This window comes from Melanerpes formicivorus, unplaced genomic scaffold (genome assembly GCF_026170545.1).
Source record: "Melanerpes formicivorus ecotype bairdi unplaced genomic scaffold, bMelFor1.0.p_v2 SCAF_57, whole genome shotgun sequence".
Taxonomy (NCBI): domain Eukaryota; kingdom Metazoa; phylum Chordata; class Aves; order Piciformes; family Picidae; genus Melanerpes; species Melanerpes formicivorus.
This window is the reverse complement of record NW_027142409.1, coordinates 600,796-620,712: the sequence shown is the minus strand read 5'-3', so window position 1 is coordinate 620,712 and position 19,917 is coordinate 600,796. Positions and strand designations below refer to the sequence as shown.

General features: G+C 44.4%; 1 protein-coding gene across 1 annotated transcript in view; it reads left to right on the top strand.

The window, feature by feature from the left end:
* LOC137452680 (leiomodin-3-like) overlaps positions 1-19,268 on the top strand; it is a 78,661-nt gene extending 59,393 nt beyond the window's left edge. The window contains exons 6-7 of the transcript XR_010990138.1: positions 17,874-18,003; positions 18,402-19,268. The gene's annotated coding sequence lies outside the window, so the exon portion shown is untranslated. The remainder of the gene's footprint in view (positions 1-17,873; positions 18,004-18,401) is intronic.
* The last annotated feature ends 649 nt before the right edge of the window (positions 19,269-19,917 follow it).

Sequence of the window (19,917 nt, the reverse complement as noted above, 5' to 3'; positions counted from 1 at the left end):
AGTGAGATACAGGAATGTTACCTCCACCACTCTCCCAATTGAGATAAAGGGTTTTAAGATTCCGCCTGAGGAGACAGTAACTTTAGGTGATGCCTGGGATCCAAAGGTGATTTATTTGGTGTCTATAATTCTGCTGATGGTGATAATTAAGGTGTATCTCCTGATTTCTTTGCGGCGAGAGAGAAAGGTGTCCAGAGCTTGTTTTGTTATTAAAACTAGATCAAAAAGAAAACGCCGTGGCTCTCGATCAGTCCCAGAGTCATCTAGTGACGAGGACTGTGGAGAACTCGTGTCAGTTAAAAAGAAGGCTAAAAAGTTAATTGGTAAGGCAGCTCTAAATGACTTTGCTGATTCTGGCAAGCAGCCAAGGGCATCGGCTGGTATCAACATGGCACCTACTCCTTCTCCCACTCCTTCTCCTCCTTCTTCTTCTCCGTCGGCCAGTAATGGAGCAACGTCACTTCCACCCACTCCCTCAGTGGGACCGGAAGTCACTGCCCCAGAAGCTGATTTATCTCAGGACTTGTCAGCTTCCATTAAGGTGGCTGTAAATTCAAACACAGCTCCAGTTAAGGTGGCTCCTTTAAAGACTAGAGGTGGAAAGGCCAAAGATGGAGAAGAAGAGGAGGAGACTGATCCTGGTGAGGGGCCCTCTACTCTAAAAGATCCTGCTCAGGAGGAAGAGAAGGCTTGTTTTAAAGATCTAGCTAACCTAGTGAGATCAAAGCAGGATAGAGATGAAGTTAGGAAAGCAGCTGGCAAAGGTGGTTCTCAGCTTAAAGAGATCCTTAGGAGAATGACAGCAGGATTATACGGGCAAAGAATTCAGGTAGACGAGGAGGAAGATGATATTACGGACTGTTCTTCGCCCCGCGAGGAATTGAGAAATGTCCGTAAAGATTTCACCAGGGCAGATAAGGAGCCAGTTCTAGCTTGGCTTAGTAGGTGTTATGATACAGGTGCTTCAGCTCTAACAGTTGGAGACAAGTCAGCAGCTCAGTTAGGAACTCTCTCAAGGGACAATGGAATAGATAGACATAGTTTCATAGTTTCATTCAGGGTTGGAAGGGACCACAAGGATCATCTAGTTCCAACCCCCCTGCCATGGGCAGGGACACCCCACACTAGATCAGCCTGGACAGAGCCTCATCCAGCCTGCTCTTAAACACCCCCAGGGATGGGGCCTCGACCACCTCCCTGGACAACCCATTCCAGGGTTTCACCACTCTCATGGTGAAGAACCTCCTCCTCACATCCAGCCTGAATCTCCCCACCTCCAGCTTCATTCCATTCCCCCTAGTCCTATCACTACCTGATATCCTGAGAAGTCCTTCCCCAGCCTTCCTGTAGGCCCCCTTCAGATACTGGAAGGCGACAATTAGGTCTCCTCGGAGCCTTCTCTTCTGCAGACTGTACAGCCCCAACTCCTTCAGTCTGTCCTCATAGGAGAGGTGCTCCAGCCCTCTGATCATCCTCGTGGCCCTTCTCTGGACACGTTCCAGCACCTCCACATCCCTCTTGTAATAGGGGCTCCAGAACTGGACACAGTACTCCAGGTGGGGTCTCACCAGGGCTGAGTAGAGGGGGAGGATCACCTCCCTCGACCTGCTAGCCACACTTCTCCTGATGCAGCCCAGGATCTGATTGGCTTTGCGGGCTGCAAGTGCACACTGAGAGCTCATGTTGAGCTTTTTGTCCACCAGCACCCCCAAGTCTCTCTCCTCAGGGCTGCTTTCCAGCCAGTCACTGCCCAGCCTGTATTTGTGCCTGGGATTGCCTCGACCCAGATGCAGGACCCTGCACTTGCTCTTATTGAACCTCATGAGGTTGGCCTGTGCCCACCTCTCCAGCCTGTCAAGGTCCCTCTGGATGGCCTCCCTTCCCTCCAGCGTGTCCATCTAGGCGAAGCTCTCGGTAAGGTTACTCTGTGGATACGCCTTTTAATGGCGGTTGCCCTGAGATACCCTTCCCGAGATGATCTTCCATGGAATCCTAAACCCTGGACTACCATAGATGAGGGAATTAAGCGCTTGAGAGAATTTGCTGTTAGAGAGCTACTCTATGGTGAACATGAAACTCTGAATCCTGACGACATTCCTGTGGGTATTGGTCTTGCTAAAAAGATCATCAAACTTGCTCCTTCTAATTATGCAAACATTCTGGCAAGCAGAATTGTGTCAAGAAGTTATGGTGGAGCTTCTCCCACGGTTGGCCAATTCAGTGATCAAATGAGACAATTTGGGGATAGCATGACACGTGGTTCTTTGGTTTCGGCCATCAAAACTATGTCTGGTGATATACAGAATTGCATAAGAGAGTTAAAAGATGAATTTAGAAATTCCATATCCCAATTGGCACAAAGGGATAGTTTCAATTCTCCCTCCAGATGGGTACAAGTTTCATCTGTGAGGAATACACGTCCTCCAAGGAGGTCATTCCAAAACAGGACATTCCAAAACAGGTCATTCCAAAACAGACCACCAAGGCAATCACGTAGAACTATTTGGATAACTCTGCGTGATCAGTTTGGTGAGAACATGAACCGCTGGGATGGCCAACCAACTTCTAATCTTTTCAGGAGACTGAGGGAATTGCAAAGTGGCAGAACCCGAGGTAGCAATACCAGAAGGGTAGCTGTTACTTCCACAGTTCCCCAGAACGACTCTTATGGCTCCAACAGTGGCTCCAGTTATAACATGCAAAGTTATAACCCTGCAAACTATGTGCAATGCACATGTGGGCATGTTCCCCATAACTAGGGGTGCCCTGCCTCCCGCCAGGGGGAGGAGAGGGATAACAGAGATAACAGAATCTATTGGGATGTGTACATCCAGTGGCCTGGCACTTCACAATTTCGGAAGTACAGGGCCTTGGTTGACACAGGAGCTCAGTGCACCATAATACCATCAAATTATCAGGGATCAGAGTCTATAACTATTCTGGGAGTCACTGGCGGATCTCAAGAGTTAAGTAAGATAGAGGCTAATATAAGTCTAACTGGTAAACAATGGAGGAAGCATACAGTTGTGACCGGACCTGATGCACCTTGTATTTTGGGAATTGATTTTCTGAGAGAAGGGCGTTTCAAAGACCCTAGAGGTTACAAATGGGCTTTTGGAGTAGCTTCTATAGAAATTGATGGACAAAAATTGAAGCTGTCTGCTAGACCTGAACTTTCTGATGAATCTGCAGTTGTGGGACAACATAAGATACAGGACATTAAATTGCCGGTTGCTTCTCAGACTGTGCATCACAGACAATACAGAACCAACCGTGACTCTTTGTTGCCCATTCAGAATCTGATTCGTCAGTTGGAGAGTCAGAAAGTCGTCAGCAAAACTCATTCACCTTTCAACAGTCCAGTGTGGCCTGTGCGGAAGTAGAATGGAGACTGGCGTCTGACAGTAGACTACCGAGCCCTGAATGAAGTGACACCACCTATGAGTGCAGCAGTGCCAGACATGATGGAGCTACAGTATGAGCTGGAATCCAAAGAGGCCAAATGGTATGCTACCATAGACATTGCTAATGCATTTTTCTCTATTCCCATAGCAGAGGAATGCAGGCCTCAGTTTGCTTTCACCTGGAGAGGAATCCAGTACACTTTCAACAGGCTGCCAATGGGCTGGATCCACAGCTCAAGCATCTGTCATGCAGTGATCCACGATGCTCTGGAGAAAGGTGGTGCTCCAGAACACATCCAGTTCATCGATGATATCATCGTCTGGGGTAAAACTGCTGAGGAAGTCTTCGAGAAAGGTAACAAAATCATTGACATTCTTCTGAATGCAGGTTTTGGCATCAAGCGAGACAAGGTGAAAGGACCTACCACAGAGATTCAGTTTCTGGGAGTGCGGTGGCAAGATGGACGCCGACACATTCCAGTGGATGTGGTAAATAGAGTCTCTACCATGGCAAGTCCCACCAACAAGCAAGAGACCCTATGTTTCTTAGGGATAGTGGGATTTTGGAGACTGCACATTCCTGGATACAGTCAGATTGTGAAACCTCTGTATGATGTGACTCGAAAGAGAAACCATTTCCACTGGGGACCTGAACAACAGGCAGCCTTTGACCAGATAAAGCAAGAAGTAATTCAAGCAATGGGTCTGGGACCTGTCCGAAATGGTCCAGACATTAAGAACATTTTGTACACGGCTGCAAGTGACAATGGTCCAACCTGGTGCTTGTGGCAAAAAGCTCCAGGTGAGACACGTGGACGACCTCTTGGTTTCTGGAGTCGAGGTTACAGAGGTTCAGAGGCTAACTATACTCCAACAGAGAAAGAAATTTTAGCTGCCTATGAGGGAGTAAAAGCATCTTCTGAAGTGATTGGAACTGAATCACAACTTCTTCTAGCTCCCAGATTACCAGTTTTGAATTGGATGTTCAAAGGCAAAGGCTCCACACCACATCATGCCACAGACTCAACATGGTCTAAGTGGATGGCTCTGATAACACAGAGAGGTCGAATGGGAAATCTTGAAAGACCTGGTCTAGTGGAGGTGATCTCAAGTTGGCCTGAAGGTGTCAACTGTGCTAAACCTCCAGAGGAGAAAGTAACTCGTGCTGAGGAAGCTCCTCCTTACAATGACCTTTCTGATGATGAAAAGAAATATGCTTTGTTCACAGACGGTTCCTGTCGCCTTGTCGGAAACAAGCGAAGGTGGAAGTCCGCAGTGTGGAGTCCAACACGCCGAGTTGCAGAAGCGAAAGATGGAGAAGGAGAATCCACTCAGTTCGCAGAGGTAAAAGCTGTCCAGCTAGCTCTCGACGTAGCTGAACGTGAGAGATGGCCAAAGCTTTATCTCTACACCGACTCATGGATGGTAGCCAATGCTCTATGGGGATGGCTAAAGAACTGGAAGAAGAGTGGTTGGCAGAGAAAAGGAAAACCCATTTGGGCAGCCAACCTGTGGCAGGACATTGCTGATCGAATGGAGAGAATTCCAGTAAAAGTGAGACACATCGATGCTCACATTCCTAAGAGCAAAGCTACTGAGGAACAGCAACACAACCATCAGGCAGATCTAGCTGCAAGAGTTTCTCAAGTAGACATGGACTCTAATCTTGATCTCGACTGGAAACACCGAGGTGAGATATTCTTAGCTCGGTGGGCTCATGATTCGTCAGGACACCAAGGCAGAGATGCAACATACCAATGGGCTTGTGACAGATCCATAGACATTTCCATGGATGCTATCACACAAGTCATCCATGACTGTGACATTTGTGCTGCTATTAAGCAGGCAAAACGACTTAAGCCCTTGTGGTATGGTGACAGATGGTCCAAGTACAAGTATGGTGAAGCTTGGCAGATTGACTACATCACTCTACCACGTTCTCGTTCTGGTAAGCATTATGTGCTTACTATGGTAGAGGCAAACACTGGATGGTTGGAAACTTCTCCAGTTCCACATGCAACTGCACGCAACACCATTCTCGGTCTGGAGAGACAAATCCTGTGGAGACACGGAACTCCAGAGAGGATTGAGTCAGACAACGGAACTCATTTCAAGAACAACCTTGTAAAGAACTGGGCAAAAGAGCATGGTATTGAGTGGATATTCCACATTCCCTACTATGCACCAGCTTCAGGGAAGATTGAACGCTACAACGGTTTGTTGAAGACCACTCTCAAAGCCATGGGAGGTGGATCTTTGAAAAACTGGGAAAAACATTTAGCACAAGCAACCTGGCTGGTAAATAGTAGAGGTTCAGTGAACCGAGCTGGACCTGCACATTCAGATCTGCTACGGAAAGTAGAAGGTGATAGAGTTCCTGTTGTTAGAGAAAAGAATCTGTTAGGTAAAACTGTTTGGGTATTTTCACCCTCAGGAGAGGCTAAACCTGTCCGAGGGGTGGTTTCAGCTGAAGGTCCGGGTCACACTTATTGGGTAATGCAAGAGAATGGTGAAATTCAGTGTATTCCACAAAGAAATTTAACTTTAGCTGGAAGAGGTTAATTTCAAACTGTTGTACAGCTACATCGCGTCCAGAGGAAGAATCAACGAAGAATCTACGGTGCACGAACCCTGAGATCCCTGAGAGCCCTGAGTCAACTAAGAGACCCTGAGAATCCCTGTTTCCCTTTTCTTCGCTTCGTCGGTGAAGAAATGAACTGTTTTCCATTTTTTCTCATTTTCTGATTTTCTTGGACTTTTGAATCATCTACATCTGAGCATAGCCGGAATGGACTATGAACTTTGCTCACAAACTGTAAATATCGTTTTGGATTGGATGGACAGTATGAACAGCCAATGAAATTGTTTAGAAGGGGTGGACTGTGGCCGGTTGACGTTGCCCCCTTAAGAAAGGGAATATGGTGGACGGAAGTTGGTAAACGGAAGGAATAGTCTAAACTAATTTCATTGGAAGAGTGGGAGGAAGCACCTTCTGAACTGGGAGTGAACTGAGCATTTTCAGGACTTTTCTATCAGTCTTGCTTCCGCCTTTTCTTCGTGCAGCAGCTCTGCCTGTGCTGGGCTTTCTGCCAAGGCTTCGGCCTTGAAGCCGATAAGATACCAGGCCTGTATTGACTCCTTTCCAATTAACACAAAACTGCTTCTAACTTTTTTTTTCCTCTCTTTTCTTTCTCTTTCTATCCCATTCTGGGGAAAGGGGGGGAAGAGAGGGGAGAGCGGAGGTGGGGGACCCCTCTGCCGAGGGGGGTCACTCTCATTTCTGTGTTGCTCTGTTGTATATCTTTGTATATATTGTAGATATTGTAAATTTGTAAATATTCCCCTGCATACTCTACATTGCTTTGTAAATATAGCTCCACTGCTTTGCTAATTCAGCTTGTGAGTTTTTTTTTCCTTTCCCTTCAATTTTTTTTTCCTTTTTACCTTACAAGGGGGAAGGGAGGAGGCTTCTCGGCCTTACCCTTCCACTCACCACAGGAGGAGACTTGAGAGGGTGCTTGGTTGCATAGTTTAGTTGGTTGGGTGGTGTTGGATGATAGGTTGGACAAGATGATCTTGAAGGTCTCTTCCAACCTGGTTTATTCTATTCTATTCTAAAATGTTTCTTTTAAATGGTGGTCGGGCAGCAGAATAGGTTGTCCAGAGAGGTTGCGAAGTCTCTACCATTTGAGATATTCAAATCTCAGATGGCTACATCCCTGAGCAACCTGCTGTAGCTGAGCCTGCTGTGAGCAGCAGGGTAGAACTAGACAATCTCCAGAAGTCCCTTCCAAGCTCAGTGATTCTGTCATCAGTCACTGTCTCTGCATATTTAAACAATTAGTCTTTAGCAATCAGCCGTTGTTAGTGTAGTGGTTTGAGCCTTAGCTGAGAGTTAAAAGCTCAAATGGGAAAAGGCTGAGAATCTCTTCCCCACTCCCCATCACCTCCTCCCTCCAAACAGGGAGAGGAGGAAAAAAAAAGGGGGTAAGGAGCAAATCCACTAAGCAACAATCTGGAGTCAGCTTGGAAGTAGAGAGGCAAATAATTTTTTTTTCTTCAAATTATATATATATAACAATAACGGAAAAAACAAGGTTCACAAGGGCAAGGAACACGAATGGATGGGAGTGGGACAGAAAAAAAAAATAATACAAAAGCAGTCTTCCTCTGAGGAGGTGCAGAGGCAGCAGGGAAAAGGATCAGGTCCGGCCACGTGGCTGAGGAGCAGGAGGGCAGCTGCAGTAGCTCTCATCCAGCAGAGGCAGGAGCCAAAAAGGAGATCCAACTGCTATGATGTCCTGCTTTTTATACCCTAGCTGGGCAGGGAGGGGGAAGTGGAACAGACTCAGTTTTCCCAGGGGGGAAACGCCCTTCAGGGAGTGTAAAGTACCCGCAAGCCCTCCACCCTGCTTTCTTCTTTTGTTTTCAGAAAGAGGCGTTAACCCACCACAGTTAGCTAGCTGTATTCAGTACCCTGGGGCTGAAGCCATATGGTCGCTCAGTCTCAGATGGCTGAACGCCACTTGTCCCTCTAAGAAGTTGGACACTGCTCGACCGCCAACCACTCTTCTTCCAGGCACCAGCACCAGAACAAGAGGACACAGTCTCAAGCTGCATCAGGGGAAATTTAGGCTTGAGGTGAGGAGAAAGTTCTTCACAGAAAGAGTGATTTGCCATTGGAATGTGCTCCCCAGGGAGGTGGTGGAGTCACTGTCTCTGGAGGTCTTCAAAAAAGGATTGGACATGGCACTTGAAGTCAGGGTTTAGTTATGAGGTGTTAGGTGGTGGGTTGGACTTGATGATCTGTGAGGTCTTTTCCAACCTTATTGATTCTATCATTCCATGGTTAGTACTTATGTCTGCAGTCCCTGCAGTCCCACCAGGATGTTGAGGTGACCAGGATTCTTAGGCAAGTGGGCCCCAAAGTGGTCAACTTCGTTGATCTTAATTTTTTGCTGCTCATCCTTAGTGTTTACATAATTTTCATTCCTGCCACAAAGAGAAATGAAAGGGGAGGGTGAATTTCCTCTTTTCTGGCATAATTCACTTTATTTTTTGAGCCTGGGAACTCCTCTAATTCAGCCTTTCTCCCTTGTTCTGCATAGTTGCTCTAGATGCTCCTGCTCTGTCTCCTCAATGGCTTTACTGCTTGCATGTGTTTCCCAATGCTGCCTTTGTGCACCTATAGCACACATCTGCCACTGCCACTTTGCTGACATTTATGTACTTATGCTCAGTTGTCTCACAAAACATTATAGGCTGTGGGAGGTTTTGCTGTTTCAAACTGTGTAACCTATGCAGTGTGGCCGGACGGGCTGTTTTAGAGCACTTGCCTCTGGTTCCAAGGCAAGCAAATACTAATTTTATCTCATGCATCTGCTTCCAAGTGCAATGGACCTGTGCTTTGGCAACCGTGCAGGGCAGTCTCAGAAGACCCACATTCTGCTCACAAACACAGTCTGTCTCATGATCATGAGGGAAGTCTTTTTACCCATGACTTGGCATCTTCCCAATGAATCCTTCTTGATTGCTGTTATAGATGACTCCAGGTAAAAATGCTTTCTTTCTGCTCTGATCATGGCTCCCCATATTTCCTTCTTCCTAACTAATAAATTGTGATCACTTTGATTACTGTCCTATAAAAATTACATTCCCACATCCAGGGTACAGGTATATTTACATCCAAGGGTTCTTCAAATTGTAATCTCCCCCTTAACTGAAATTGTGGAATCTTGGTTCAATCCTCAAGTTGCTGGGCTTTTGGAATGCTTTTTGTATTTCTGTTACATCAGGAAAGACTGTCCCTATCAAAGGAAACCTGTATGCTGAATTCTCAGGGAGCTGGGAACATATCCAACAGTAAAAGGACACTACTGCCTGTCTGATGCAGGCTTGAACCCACGACCCTGAGATTAAGTCTCATGCTCTACCGACTGAGTTGACTGTGCTCCCTTTCAACAACTGCAGATCAGTGTTCTGTTCTCATACCTTTACTTCAGATGATGTTATAATCTTAGCTCCATAATGGCCTTTCAACCTACCTGTCATTACTAATATTAGAAGAGAATTTATCCACACATGGGAACATGGTCTTTGATTTTGATTGGACTCCTTATACAAAAATAGGGTTAGGATCAAGATTAGGCTCCACCAGTAGATGTTAACTCTGCCTCCTTAGCCTACTGGGTGCAACCAGCAGCCAGGTGTTATGTCTTCTTGGCAGCAGTTACATTCTTCAGGAGCCCCACAGATTCCTTAACTCACTTTAAGATTTCATTCGGAGTCTCTTCTCTACTTCCTCAGTTAGCTTGTTTACCATTTCCCATTGTGCCTTTGTTATTTCAATTCCTCTTCCCTCAAAATCCTGTACAATACTTTTTCTTATGTCTTCCTTACTTTTTTTCCTTCTACTAACCCTTTCAACTTCAAAAACCTGATCTCCTTCTATGATCAGGTGACTGCCTGGTGGATGTGGGGAAGCCGGTGGATGTAGTCTACCTGGACCTCAGCAAGGCTTTTGACACTGTCCCCCACAGCAAACTCCTGGCCAAGCTGTCAGCCCATGGCTTGGACAGCAGCACTCTGAGCTGGGTTAGGAACTGGCTGGAGGCAGAGCCCAGAGAGTGGTGGTGAATGGTGCCACATCCAGCTGGCGGCCAGTCACTAGTGGTGTGCCCCAAGTATCAGTGCTGGGCCCCATGCTCTTTAACATCTTTATTTATGATCTGGATGAGGGCATTGAGTCCATCATCAGTAAATTTGCAAATGACACCAAGCTGGGGCAGGAGTTGATCTGCTGGAGGGTAGAGAGGCTCTGCAGAGGGACCTAGACAGATGGGCAGAATCCAACGGCATGAGATTTAACACATCCAAGTGCTGGGTTCTGCACATTGGTCACAGTAACCCCATGCAGTACTACAGGCTGGGGTCAGAGTGGCTGAGAGCAGCCAGGCAGAGAGGGACCTGGGGGTGCTGGTTGATGGTAGGATGAACATGAGCCTGTAGTGTGCCCAGGCAGCCAAGAGGGCCAATGGCATCCTGGCCTGCATTAAGAACAGTGTGGCCAGCAGGAGCAGGAAGGTCATTCTGCCCCTGTACACTGCACTGGTTGGGCCACACCTCGAGTACTGTGTCCAGTTCTGGGCCCCTCAGTTTAGGAAGGATGTTGGCTTGCTGGAACGAGTCCAGAGAAGGGCAATGAAGTTGATGAGGGGTTTGGAAGACAAGCCCTATGAGGAGAGCCTGAGGGAGCTGGGGTTGCTTAGCCTGGAGAAGAGGAGACTCAGGGAAGACCTCCTTGCTCTCTACAACTACCTGAAGGAAGGTTGTAGACAGGCAGAGGTTGGTCTCTTCTCCCAGGCAGCCAGCACCAGAACAAGAGGACACAGTCCCAGGCTGCACCAGGGCAGGTTTAGGCTGGAGGTTAGGAAGAAGTTCTACACAGAGAGAGAGTGATTGCCCATTGGAATGGGCCACCCGGGGAGGTGGTGGAGTCACCACCACTGGAAGTGCCCAGGAGGAGACCCGATAGGGTGCTTGGTGCCATGGCCCAGTTGATCAGGTGGGCTGGATTGGTCGATAGGCCGGACACGATGATCCCGAAGGCCTCCTCCAACCTGGCCTACTCCATTCCATTCTATTCTATTCTAATTGTTCTTGGTATCCCTAACTAAAAATTTCTCTAGCCTTTATTTCCCACTTATGCCAATCCCTTTCAAGAATTTTCCATGGGGATTTAAATCCTTTTTCGTTACCACAAAATAAGATCTCTATATTTGTCAATCCAAACTGCCTATTTTTGGGCCTACTTTTACAGTTTTACAGTTACAGCATTCAGGACAAAATACTCCTCAATTATAAGAGATACAAGACCATTTCTTACAACATTTAAAACATTTACAAGTTACCCATCCCCCATGAGTTCTATGATGTTTTATACACAGAATGGAATGGGGATATTCCTCGATGTTCCCTTGCAACACAGATTCAATACCACACGCCATTGCACATATTTCAGGAGGTGAGTCTGTCTTGTAAGTTCCGGAGCTTTCAGACTGAGATGTTACAGTATTGCATCGAGTACTTATCTGTCAGCACTAACTGCAGTCTCGGAGATGCTTCCAATCATCTGTATAAGTGGTGTGGAATTCATGCTGATGTCAGTTTTGCTTTGTCTGTAGAGTCACTCTAATCTCTCCAGGATCAGAGGTTACTGTCCTTTCACTCGCGACACATGCATCCACCCTTTTTCTGCAGTCCGGACAGCTGCAATCTGTTGTTGACAAAACAAAAAAAGATCTCTCCCAAGAGAGTGTATTCAGTCTCTGAAACAACTTACAAATCATTTAAACAAATCCTTTTCCAGATTCTATTTCTACAGTTTTCAAGCAGGGGCACCTTAAAAGGTTCCCCTTTAGCTTCAATTACTGTTGCTGGGGTTTTTCCTTTTCAACCCTCTTAGGAGTCTTAGGAGTCTTTTGTATAATCAATTTTCTGCTCCCATATCTACCAAAAAAAATTACCTCCTCCTTCTGGGGACTCATTAGATATTCTTGTCCCCAGAAGATACAGCCCCTGACACCTTTATCCATGATCGATAGTACCCCAAAGGTCCGAGCAGCTACCTGATTTCTGACTTTCCCTTACAGCAGTTACAAACAGTTTAGCCTCTGCTTTTTGTTTCTCTTCATCCTGCCTTACATATACTTTCTGAGCTTCCCGTAGTAACTCCTCTAATCCCCTGTCTTGCCAATCCTTGATCTTTTCCAGTTTCTTTCTAATATCTCCCCATGATTTTACCACAAACTGTGTCCTGAGAAGTATCACTACTCCAACTGCAGGATTGGGGTCTATTCCAGAGTACATGTGCAAATCTTTCTTTAATCTTCCCATCCACTCCGTGGGAGATTCATCCTTCCTCTGTTGCTCTCTGAAAGCTTTATCAAAATTCTGTCCTCTAGGAACAGCTTCCCTAATTCCTTGTATTATTATAGTTCTCGGATCACTCATATTCTGTCTCCCTTGGGGCTGCTGATGGTCCCACCCAGGGTCTTGATTAGGCCACTTTTGATCTCCTGGTGGCCCCCCCTGGTTCTGCCTTTCCCATATTCTCATACCAGCCTGTCTAATCCTGTTTCTTTCCTCTGCAGTGAATAGAATACTCAAAATAGACTGTACCTCTTTCCAAGTATATATATTGGGACCCAAAAATTGGTCCAGTCTCTCAGCTACACCTAAGGGATCATCCAGCAAGGTACCCATCTCTTTCTTAAAACTGCAGACATCTGATGTACTGAGAGGTACAGTCACAAACCCTATTCCTCCTTGCTGCCCCCCCATAGGCACTTCCCTGAGTGGATGGAATCCTACACTGTCTCCCTCTTGTTCATTCCTATCATTCCTCACTCTGCTTCTTGTTTGGGTGGGTGAAGGAGAAGTTGGTTGCAGGGCTATTTGATGTAGGGGACTTTGACCCCTGTTCTGCTGAAAAGGTGGTGGTAGGTTATCTAGGGGTTCCCATTTCTCCTTCTCCTTGTCTTTGTCCTTATCCTCAGTTCTTAATATTGGAACAGGAGAGGGCCGTGAGACCCTAATCCAAATAGCAACATATTCAGCTTCTTCCTTACTAAAACACTTTTTAGAATTCACATGATGGTTCAAAGCTTGGCAAATCCAATCCTCAAAAGATCCAAAAATAGGCCAAAACACATGTGGTCTTAATGATTCTTTTGGCCATACCTCCATACAGTAGTGAATCATTCTTTCTTTTGATTTCCCTTTTCTCTGTTCATCATCCTCCCAGTATTGAATGAGCATTCCTAACGGACTCTCTGGAGGAATAGAAGGTAAAGCCTTCTTTCCATCCTGCCTTGATGACTTACTCTTCTTTTGTCCCATTTTCTCCTGACTACCACAAATATTACAAATAATAAACAAATAAAATAAAACTAAAATAAAAAACTAAAAAAATCCAAAGAATTCAAAAAACTCATGCGAGTGGAACAGTCTAAACAATTCCTACTCACGAATACAATTCCTGGCTACTACAAAAACTCATGCAAGTGGAACAGCCTAAACTATTCCTACTCACGAATACAATTCCTGGCTACCACAAATACTTAGGCAAGTGGAATAAACCACAAATACTCATTCAAGTGGAACAATATCACAAATAATCATGCAAGTGGAATAATCAAAATAATTCCTACTCACGAATACCCCTCTTCTTTATCAGCCAGAGCCACCGCGCCAGATCCACCATACCTCCCCCCTTGCAGAATCTGAAACAGCAGACTCAAACACTCAAACTACGGTAGCCGAATACAAATGTAGCCGAATCCTTCCCCCCCCAAGCGGTATTCTCACCACCATGGTCATCGTCGCTTGGATCTCGTATACGAAGTTTTACGGGGTACACGTCCTCCAATTGGACGTCAAACAACAAAACAACACCAAATAAAAAGAAAAAAAATAAAAAGGAAAATAAAATAAAAGAAAAAAAATTAAAAGAAAAAAATTAAAAATTTCTTTGCTTGCCTCTATTGAGTTCTGATCGTGCTGACCATTCTGTCTTTTGACTACAATGAAGCCACAGAAAATGCTGTGGGGCGCCCCTTCATTTGCAGTTCAAAAGATGTGAAGGTTCAGACGATTCCCGGCCAACGCACCATTTGTTATAGATGACTCCAGGTAAAAGTTTTTGGTAACAGATTTATTGGCACTAAAAGATCGTAAAAAGGCAATAAAAGCAATAAAAGCAAGCAAAGCAACCGGTTGGGCATATGAGGGTACAAAACTTCACCCAAAAAGCAACCTTACAATAGTTTTCTTCATCTTATATAGTTACATCATCTACATAATCAAACTTATGCTAAATAGAAGGCAGGCATATGATAATTAGTCTTAGAATAGATGGTCAAATCCCTTCTCCCTACATTCAGTGTGGTAAGGGTCAAAGTATCCACTTGCACGCATGCTCAATTGTGCAGGCTTCTTATCTGAAGAAAACAAATTCCCAGTTCTGAATGTTTATCTTTAAGACAGCTCCTTCTCAGCCGTGATGTCTCCAATTAACCAGACAGTGTCCTTGCAAGTCTGCAAGATAGGTTTCTTTCCCTTTACCCTCTAAACAGGCCTCACAAGATCCTGACCCTTAATCCCAGTGCACTCTAAGTCTTACAATTTTAACACAAATCACCAGTATATTCATCACAATTGCCAAGGCAGATTTTCCCTGGAACCTTCAGAAAGTTCCTGTGTCTCCCATCCTTCCTTATGTCCTGGGGTTAAAATGAATTTTAATTCCTTTGTTTCGTGGGAACAAATAGCCTCTTTCAATTAAAAGAAGTCTTCAGGCTGGAATTTATTTGGTATTTTTGCATCTACCAAATTATACTAAAGGAAGGTGCCAAATGAGAGACTCTTATACCCAGCTGTTGGGAGCAGTAATTTTGTCCTGTAATGCACAAATGCAACCTTTAGAATGAAAATTGTTGATCTACTTGCACTGAATGGATTCCATTTGGTTTACAAGTGAGGGCTTGGCAAGGATTTCAATTAGGACTGTGCTCACTGCACAGCCCCTTTGCAAAGGAGTGGGTTTTCTGGAGCAGCCACAGAAGGCTCAGCTCCAATATGCACTGAGGATTTTGCCCTACCAGGTGAAGGGTTGCTATCCCTTAGGTTTCTTCTGACCACATTGAGGGAGAGCATGCCAAAGAGGGATGCTGATAACATAGGATCCAAACTTTCAAGTCTGAACTAGAATTTTCTAGATCCCCTTCTCAGTGACACAAACTAACTTCTGCTCCCATACTTTCTGGTTTTGTTTTCCTGGCCAGATAATTAGGCTCAGCCTGTAGAGTTCCCTACTCTGTTAGCTGGCACAGAGACCTTACTGACTGTCCACTTTCACCAGATCCTGCTGCTGTGCGTTTGCCTGCTCCCCAACACCTTCCAGGGCTCAGCTGGTTGCTCCCTATCATTACACAGGCAACTACAGACCAAGGATGTTTGGGTGATCACTGCTACAATGGACTTTCTGCCTGCAGAGGTGTTTGCAGCCTCCCTGACACCTTCAGCATAGTGCCATTCAGGATCTCAAAGTATCTTCATTACACAGGATGTGGAAATTACCTTGGCCCTGAAATACTTCCTGCAAATGGGATGTATCTGCTGCCAGCACAGAACACAAAATTGTCTGGGTGGAGCTACTAGGGGACTGAAATGGGTTGCAGGCAAGAACTTAGTTGCAAAATGGCATTTAACAGCACTGCTTTTGTGAAAATGAACAGCGTGAATTATCAAGATGCTGGGCTGTAGCTGCACTAGGAGAGATCACCTCCCTTAGAGCTAAACCCACCAGAAGAACAGGAGTACTTGCTGCATGGTACTTTCCTTTTTGTGTTCATAGTTTTCTCCTACTAAAGGAATTTCTGAACAGTTTTAGACTGTGAGAGGATTTATGACCCAAGCTGCTGATTTAAAGATATTAGAAACTATTCAAAGTTTAAAGTTATTCCAGGAGATGTCACTGTAGAAGGGAAACATGCTATGCAATAGGAGGTTTTAAACCAGACTTCTAGGATAAACACATTTAGTCTGATTTTTCCTATCAAATCCAGTAAATTGTAAAGAATCTTATACTGCACTTAATTTTACTCTGAGTTTATTGTAAACACCCCAGGACATAATGCTTTGGAAAGATTAAGTCTGAGATGAGACTAGCCAAGCTTCATGCATACTCACATGACAAAGGCAAAGCATGAATTGCCTGTTGTGGGAAGTTAGCCATTGAAATTATTTTCATGCTTAAAAATAAGTATGTACTTTTTGAGAGATTAGAAGTTAAATAAATGAAAGCAAGAGTGGTAGCTTCCATTGTGTCTGCATTGGTATTGCTAGCTACATCCTCCAGAACTGTTGACCCTCAGGTAATCTAGCTGGGGACAAGCAGCAGAAGCCTTTTGGTGGTGGCATCCCATGCTGCAGCTTGCACAAACAGTTCTTCAGACATCTAACTCATTCATCTTTATTGTGCATCTCTCAGATCTAAATGCATTAATTTGCCAAAAACACTTAGATTGGAGTTTTATTGGGGAATGCATTTGAAAATACTTGTTCCTATTCTTTTTAAAGAAGGAAAGAAATACTGTCTATGTACAAGGCATGGATTTTAAACTGAGAAACTTGAGCAGTGTTTATACTCATGTTTATAACATTTGGCAGCAAATTGGACAGAGCAACTTTTTGGAAACAGTTTTCTTTTATCTTCTCCAGCATGCTTTTGGTTTTGGCCCTGCTTCAACTAGAAGTTTTTCCATCCAGCTTGAGATGTTTTTATATTTGCTTTTATTTTAAGAGACATGAGCAGCTAAGAGTTATTATATGCTGTGTTTTCAAAGTCTTTCTCCCTGTTAGGATAAGACTTAGGATTGTTACAATCAAACCATTACAAAATAATCAAGTAGTCCTTTCAACATCTTCGGCTGATTTTACCTCCTTTTTTGCACCTCATTCAATTTGGGCAAATGAATTAGACTGGTCTGTTTCACTTTCTTGATGGAGGATCATTTGCCAGAGTTAGTTAAAATGGAAACATCAGGAGTTCCAAGGATCAGGAGAGACCACAGTGAGTGCAGGGTAAAGACAGACATACAAATCATGAGAACACAGTGTCAAATGAATGAAGAACAATTAGGACATCTTGGGGTCCCCTCTCCCATTTCCCATTTGTCTGAGCAGCAAGGGCATCACAGCCAAGGACTGGTCCAAAACCAAGTCCACGCTCTGTTCCTTTGTACTTCCCATCCCAAATTATCTGACATTTTCTTGCTGATGACTGACTCTACCCCTTCATCCAGATCATCAACGAATATGTTGAAGAGGACAGTTGCATTAGCGTTGTATGTACCTTAATGAATAATCTTCATAGTGCTGTTCAGGCTCCTCAAGGCAGCATTTGTTTCTTCTGAGCCAGAAGGAATTTTTGCTGCATGTCAGCTCCAAATGCTGGTGTTGCTGCTGTACAAACTCATCCTTCAGAGATGGACATTAAAAAATGAAATTACTTATGAAGTCAAATATACAAAATTGCTCACTTTATATACTGCTGCATCGAGAATTTCTGTGGACTGTGGTCACGTAGCAGTCACTGGGCACATCTTAGTCTTCAGCCTCACTAAAATTACAGTGCTTTCACCTTAATATATTTTGCTGTTCTTTTGATCATGGGGGAAAACAAGGGTAATGGAAGACCATGTCAACACTTTAATCCCTTCTAAAACAAATAAATAGGAGGTACATAGATGACATGCCAGAATATTGTAAATATGTAAAAGCTAAGTTGTCCTGAAGTTTCTTTAAATACCCTAATTCCCTCCAATAATGACATTTCATTTCATATTTTGTACTCACATATGCTTGGTTTAATTCATATGCTTAGTGAAGCATATTGTTTCAATTAAGCCCCAGCAAGGTTTGGAAACAAGAATGGAAGAAGGCCCAAGAGACTTGATACCTACAAAACATGTCAGTGATGGAGTCTGTGCTTCCTTCAAAAAATCCTTGGGCATCACTAATAATTCACCCAGTAATGGTAAGTGATTGTTTTCAGAATAATGTGTAATCTGAGAAGTGTTAACAAATGCCTTTTTAAGGGAATATGAAAAATGCTTCTCCTTTAACTGTATGTGTCAATTCTTAGAGAGGCTCTGTTCCTGATCCTGCCAGAATTAATGAGCAAAACTGCTATTGCATTTAGTGGGAGTTATTTTTACACAGTGCTTTTAAATGTGAAATTAAAGCAAGGTATGTGAGTCAGAGCCCACTTAAACCAGTCGGAGCCCTCTCCATGGATTACCCTTCTAAGTAGGTGGCCCTCATAAAATACATCTAAAAACCCCAAAATCCTCTTCAGGCAAAAAGCCAGCAGTTCCCAGGGATGTGATGGCATGTGGAAGGTTTGTGTACTAGCCCCTATTGTTTGTATGGCAGATGTATCTGGAAAAAAGGAGAGAAGGAAGAGGAAGAAAACGAAGAAGGAGACTTGAGGGAGCTGTGCAGCTGCCAGAGTGACAACCCAAAGGGGCAGGCGTGCCAATGAGCTGCAAGGATTCTGCTTTCTGCGATGCGGTGCTGAGCCCAAAGTAAAGAGGCTCTAGGAGACCTCCCAGTGAGAGGAAGAGGAGAAGAGGAGCAGACAGCCAGAGAGCATGAGTGTGTGAGAGGACAGTGAGAATGAGCACACTGTGCACAGAAGATGGCATTGAAACAGTGTGGCTGTTCATTACAAACTGCTGCCCTTGATTAAAAGCTGTTGAATGGGTTTTGACTGGCTGCATTAAGTTCAGTTGTTCACTGTCATGTTGTTTGTCAGCTTGTGATGTTATATGCCATTGTAGAAATGGTTGGGAAATACCTAACCATGATTGTACTTCATTTCCACAGAGGGTCCACCAGCTAGTCTGGTCTCCTCTGGTAGTTTTGCAGAGGTACTCATCAAGAGGCTAGTAATGTACAGAAGGAAGCATTGTTCAGAGACCAAGGGAGAATACCATGGATTGTTCTAAAACCTCCTAAATCTTTTAAATCCTTGTTGGCTGCTGCAGTCATCTTTTTGCTTCATATCTTGACATATTAATACTTTTCACCCCGCATTAGGCTACCTTGCTCCACAAGGGAAAATTTTAAAGGAGGTTTTAAAGTTATTAGGAAAGATGATCTAAAGCCTTTTATTCTCCTCATATTTCATGGTGGGCTAAATTTAAAATCTGTATGTCCAAAGCATGTGTGACCGTTTGAGGCTGTCCCCTTAAGAAAGGGAATATTGTGGTCGGATGTTTGTAAACTAAAGACGGATCTAAACTAATTTCATTGGTAGATTGGGGGGAAGCACCTTTTGAACTGGGAGTACAGCAGAGAATCCTGGGCATTCCTGCACTTTTCCTCAGTCTTGTTTTTCCCCCTTTGCAGCTCACAGCGTTCTGGGCTCTCGGCCAGGCTTGACCTTGAAGCAGATAAAGCGTGAGGCCTCTTCTAGCATTCTAACACGTAACTGCTTTTTAATTAACAGTTTCTCTTTTCCTCTCTTTCTAACCCTCTCTGAGGAAAGGGGGAGAGAGGGAGGAGCAGAAGTGGGGAACCCCCTCAGCAGAGGGGGGAACTCTCATTTCTGTGCTACTTTGTTGTATATTTCTGTATATATTGTAAATACTGTAAATTCTGTACATATTTCCCTGTGTTTCCCTAAACTGCTTTGTAAATATACAGCACCCACTGCTTTGCTAATTCAGCTGTGAGGTTTTTTTCCTTTCCCTTCAATTTTCTTCCCTCTACTCACAGTAGGGGGGGGAAGGGCCTAGCCTTTCCCCCAACCCTACGACATTCTTTTCTTGGCTTACCCAACGTGGGGCAGATAATTAACTTAATTTATTACTTTATTGATTTAGTGTTTTCTAGCTGGATTAGCAAACATGAAGGTGTTGTGGTTCGTAAAACGCCTATTCTTTTC